Consider the following 6,594-nt stretch of genomic DNA (forward strand, 5'->3'; position numbering starts at 1 on the left):
TTCATACGTCCCGTTCCTTAACGTCATCCATCTTCGCCTCGGAACAAGAACTCCCATTATAACGTCATCCTTCATCCGTCTTCGCCTCGGAGCGAGTATAGTTCTGGATGGGATGCGACAACTTTCTTCCTGTCCGACGTCCGGAGTCAGTGCAAGGACGAAGGACGGGACGAATTTTTCGTCCACCGGTACGAAAACCGTCCCGTCCCGTCCTCCCGGGACGATTTTTTAGTCCCGTCCGGGAAAAGAACTGTCCCGTCCCTCGTCCCGGACTAAAAAAAGCAGTTTTTTTTAATTTAAATAAAGGTTTGTTGTCCCTTGAGTCATTAAGTGCGCAACCTACCAATTGAAAGAAGAAACCTATCCCGTCATGTGGCTAACTGGCTATCTGCCCCTCCCCCTCCTCGTTGTCGGCATACGGTGCCACCTCTCCCAGCTCCTACTTCCTTCCCCTCTGATGCCACCTCTCTCATCCTCGTCGTCGGCATACGCTTCCCCGACATCAGCCGCGCCCGTCCTCATCGTCGGAGATCGCTTGGCTAGCAAGGCAGCGTGGCTACACCTCAACCGTTGGATGTGAATCAGGCAGTTTTTCGGCCAGATTTGTTGTCCATCGTCCGAGACCTCCGTATGGTCGTCCCCGTGATGAATTTTCGTCCCGAATTTTGTACAAACCCTTGGACAGGATGATTTTGTTATCACGCGACGAAAAAATTGTCCCATCCACGTCCCCTCGCTCCGAGCGAGAATGAAACGAAAGGCTTCATGGCTCCCATTAATATTGTCATCTGTTTCGTTATCCGTCATCACCTCGGAGCCAGAACGAAGCGAAAACCTTCGTGGCTCCCATTATAATGTCCTCCATTTCATCATCCGTCATCCGTATTCCCCTTGGAGAAAGAACAAAATGAAAGCCTTTATGGCTCCATTATAACGTCATCCATCTAGTTCCTTACCGCCGTCCGTCATTTGTCATAGCCTCAGAGCCACAATGTAACGAAAGACTTTATAAAGTTATACATCTTGTTCCTTATAAAGTCATCCATGTTGTTCCTTAACGTCATCCATAATCCGTCATCCTTCCTGACCTCAGAGCAGGGGACAAAACAAAAGCATTGTGCCTTCCATTATTATTATCATCCGTCCTGACCACTAAGTGTGAATGAAATGAAAGCTTTCAGTCAGTCCATTATTAACATCAGTCATCATGCTTTTTACCATCATCCATCCCAACATCGGAGCAGGAACAAAACAAAAAAAGCCTTTGTGCTTTTAAACATAAACTCTGCCTGTCCTGATGTATATCATCATCCGTCCTAACCTCACAGAATGAATGAAATGAATGCCAATTGTACAATCAGATGAAGATAGGACTGGATCCAAATCAGTATCTGTCATCACAGATAACGATGATGAGAGGATGTTTAGCAATCGACACCATCCTTGTCACTAACACTCATCAGGGTAGTGATTTGTTTCATCATAAAAGTGGTTGAGATGATGAGCAACAATGAAAATTTTGTCTCCCAGTGGTCATTTGTCTAGGGGAAGATGACGATGGCACGTTTTCGGACGACAATGACAATATCTCACATTATTCACATACACTAATCATAATACTAGTAACTTCTTCGCATCACGAGTAGTCTGCATCTGGTCTCATTTTTCTTAACTTTTATGAATATAGTGTGCTGTATTTTGAGATTTAACAATAGTTTAATTATAATTAAATAAATTGAATGGTGTTATCGTTGGGTTCTATGCCTTGGTTCGTCCATGGAAAACACGTTCTATAGATGCGAAAGCATGTCAATCAATTGACAATCGATCTTTAAAATGAAATATTGCATGTACCTTTTGGGGAACTCATTTCACCCTTGACTTTGTAGCTCCGAGATCGTTTTGAAGCCGTTCACGCATCCGTCCTCTAGAAATATCCGCGCGATCACTCAGTGCTTGGATCTCCACATCTTCTTCTTCAAATCTTCTTGAAAATGTAGAATATATCCTCACCATAAAGACACTCTTCCTTGGATGAGTGGAGAAAGGGAGGGGCTCTCAAATCAAGCTTGCATAGGTGCTTAAAATGAGACCCCTTTCCCTCTTTATATTTTTCTTAAGGTTTTTCTCAAAAAATCCTACAATGTAAAATATGTCCACCAATGCCCTTATAACCTTGTGCGTGTGACCCTCTAGGACCATGTATCATTCTAGTTAATAACTTTAATGGCCCAATAACATTTATTGACCAACCTTATTAATTAACTATATCAACATATAGATTAATTAAATGAGGATCGATTTAACCCAAGCGATAGGTTAAGTTTCCAGCCCGTGGGGTGCCAAGCTACACCTCGTGCTCTAGAAGATACCGAGTAGTCTCAAACTCTCTCATAGAACCTTTACCATCATCGGTCACCATATATGTATAATCCATCATCTGCGCGAGACTCTCGAACGACTTAGGGTATGGTTTATCGTCAAACCCTAATTCGTCATTTGATTAGTACTGATGCGTAACTTGGATCATTAGAGAACACATTCTCCAATATCCTCACTAGAATATGGCCAGGGATTTTTCTGCATCATTTTCTTTGAGTCAATATCCTCTTATACCGAGGGCGGATGATCCCATATTGACCACTCAATCATCTCCCTAAGCTTCTTACTACATCCTATCTATAACTTATTTGAATCCCATATTAGAGGCTCGTAAGTCATAGTCAAAACATAGTCGTCCTCTCACAAGATGTCATTGGTGTCTCAGGTCAATGGATCACTTATACAATTGTGATTTGAATCAACCTGATTGATGTTTACGTATAGTACCATTCAGGGATTCGTATGGATCAATTGAGTGAACTCTTTCTCCAAAGAGCACCCACTATATGTCCTTAGTGTCGCCACACTAATAGCTACAGGATCAGCTATACTTATCGTATAAGTAGGATCAACTAGTGACATTCTATTCGGATAGTTCGATGTCTGTCTCGATTATCCATCGAATAAAAATATTTTGAATACATTTTTAAAGACTAGTGATCACTGTATTTTGATCTCATCATAATTCACTAAGTCATTGCATGTATTCATGGACTTCATTATAAACATCACACAGAATAATAATGAACGCAAATATTTTAAGGCTTAACGGCAGTGTGATTGGCTTAACGACCACATAATGTCCATCAGTTATGGGAATCAAAGTGTACTAGAAAGTCATTATTATGGCAAAACTTTGAATCAACTATTTTTCTCATTAAATTAGATAAAATCATGGATATATATTTATGTGAACAAGATTTTTGGTATACTTTTCCCTTTATTATTGGCTTTTTATTTTTCATCTCTCTTAATTAATTTCTCATATGGGCCCATGTCCCAAAAACTCTTCTAAAATGGGGGCCACAAAAATTTGGGATACATTGATTTTAAGGCTTGACATTTAAGTCACGCAGACATTGGCCAATTCAGATTACTAAATAAATAAATACGCTTAAGACACATCATTAAAATTCACTTAACCTTTCAATATACAAAGTCTCAACAACATGCACAAATCAAATGAAAAGATGGAGTCATCTATACATATAACTGAGAGATTGGAGTGAATTATGTTATCAGTAGATACACATGAGTATTAATTTTTTCTACCCAAATTTGAAATTGAATGACTGAAATGGGGGAGGGGGCTCAAATTACTGCCACTTCTAGAAAAAAGAACATATTCAAATATGTAGTTTCTGGAAGGAGAAAAATTATAATGTGCCTTTATACAAACTATGAAGGAACATCCAAAATATAACATGCCTCTATATAAACTATGAAGGGTAATAAAATACTACATAAGAATTATATGAATAAAGAGAGATATGCCTCTTGTGCACCATATGTAAGAAAATGTACGTCATACGATATGAGAAATTCAAAAGGTTGATTTCATAGAACTCCAAAACGTTGCTACCAAAACATATCTGATAGGTCTTAAAGTCATTAGAAACAATTATGAAATGATTTATTAAAAAAAATGATTCATTATAGTTAGTCACAATAAACATAAAAGGATTCACTCAAGTAATTTTATGGCCAATATAAATGAAAGAGTTTTTCCTGATTTTTTCTATACCATTTATTAAAAAATGGCAAGTTGGTCTGCATAATTAAGAAAACATATGAACTAGTAATGAATCTATTTATTTTCTATGTCAGTGGTGAGGTAGAGAAATTATCATTTCAATTTTGTTCTTACCATATAGTGTGTAAACTCCTATCACCACATCATCACAGTTTATCAATTTATTGAGATCTGCCCATCAAGACTAATCGTGAAGCTTATCTATGATTCCTTACTTCATAAATCATAAAAAAGACAAATCTATTTGTTGGTGACTAATGGGAAAAACATTTCAGAAATCCTCAGTAAGGGATTTATCAGACTATCCAATGACTGATTCTACTTAATGAGATGGTTGAATCAAACTGGTTAAGCCAATCAATCAAATTGACTCTCCAATTGTTTAGTGATAGACTAACTCTACTTTCAGTTCCAACCAACGAATAGATCCACTCAGTTGATCCCATCAATCTACTCAATCAATACAATTAGCATCGATGATGCTAGATCAATTGAATCAAGTGAGTCAATTGATATAATAATATCCAATCAGCAATACATCTTTCTAGATCATGATGTTGAGCATGAGGTTCTGATACATATATAATTACCGGGGTTTACTTAGAACTTTGATTTATGCAATCATTGTTGTTGATAAATATTATTTTATTGTTTCTAAAAGAAAACAATGAGCAGAAGGATATTTCTTAGAAAAGAGAGTGTCAGGACAACGGGAAAGAGGAATTAATAATGTTTCATTTATAAACTGCCCATATATTTGATCAAATAATTTTAATGATTTTACTATTCTAAACTGCCTGACTTCTAAACAAATTAACCTCCAACTTTTAAGGTAACCTAAATTTATGAATTTTATCTAGTGGGACAGGAATAATGAAAAGGAGAACAAGAGCCACTAAAATCTTTATCTTTAACTTGCCAGTTTTGGGACCTGAGCCAAAAAATTAATGCATAACATCCTAGAGGTTGAGTACAAACTATTGTCTCTATGTTCCTTTTTTCTCTTATAACAAGTCTATTCTTCCGATTCCCTATCCTCAACCCAAAAATCTTGTCACTTCAGCCACTGGGGAGCCTTGACTATCCATGTTCTCGACGAATAAAGCCTTGCCCTTGGGGTTTCATCAATTTGTATCAAAACACTGTCATTCAGAGTATTTTTTTGACTTTGTTGTTACCATTCAATCAACACAAAAACCAGTCAAAATTATTGTGGGACTTTATAGCACCCCATTAAGGCTCTACAAAGAATCACTCATTAGAAGGCATTTATTTGACCATTTATTGATTCAGCTGGATTATCCATACACTACTTAACATTGTGTTGCCAAGTAGACCTACATGATGCCCACTGTTCCCTTACAGCCATGAAAATTGCATGGGACCCCTTTGTTAGTATAGATGTTAAACTATTTTAAGGAATGACATCAAGTTTTTACAGATTTTTCAATGATCATGCTTTATTTCTGAAACTAGGTTTATATGCCTTTAATTTTTACTTATGATGACTATTTCCCCACTGGGCAATGCATTTTTACTTGATGATATGAAATACATCTCTGTATCTACATTGAACATATGCTAAATCTCTTGTACACATCAGCACATGTTATCTTTAAGCAAAATGTCAAAGCACAATAAGTCATGCAATCATGCTGTCTTCTATCTAATGACATGATTGAGCACTTGTTTCTGCATGTGGTCTGGAAGTCGTCTGGAAGTTCTGATTTTTAATCAAAGAAGAATAAAGAAAGATCATGCTAGCAATGAGCCAACAACAACTTTTTGGAATTATGGAGTTCCTTTAATGAAATATTATGTAATATTGAAATAAGAAGCAACGGTGAGAAAACACAAAAATCCACACTGAACAAAGAGATCTATACTTGATGTATACATTTATTCTCGTTTGGAATATTTTAATATCGTTTTCATGTTGCTTCCATTCCTGGTCGATGCATAAATCAAAGATTAGGAGCCTCACGGGAGGCAACATATATAAAACCATTCGAGAAGCTCCTTCTATTGGATTTCAGCTTGCAGAAAGTTGTTAAAGTATCTGGGGTGTAATGATACTTACTCGCCACCACTTACAAATGTTTGCCCAAAAACACAAGATTGGCATTGAAGTATACATCAGGGATGCAGGTACTAATGTTTCTTAAGTTCCCAATTTTCTCCCTAATAAATATTCTCTTCTTTCTCCGCCCTCTCACTCCCCACAAATCATACCCAGATGATGCTATTAGAGAACCATAATTGTCTCTCGTTCCATGATTCCTAGACATCAACATTGGTACAACCATCTCAGCGAAGCATTTGTCATCATCTCATCAAACAACTTTTACCAAAAACGGATTACAAAATTTGGGAATACTGATGGAAATGACAAATTAGACATCATCTGCCGACCTTCGTTGTATCACATCTCCAGTGGACACATCTCACCCCATAAAATC

The sequence above is a fragment of the Wolffia australiana genome, chromosome 9 (assembly GCF_029677425.1).
Source record: "Wolffia australiana isolate 7733 chromosome 9, ASM2967742v1".
Taxonomy (NCBI): Eukaryota; Viridiplantae; Streptophyta; class Magnoliopsida; order Alismatales; family Araceae; genus Wolffia; species Wolffia australiana.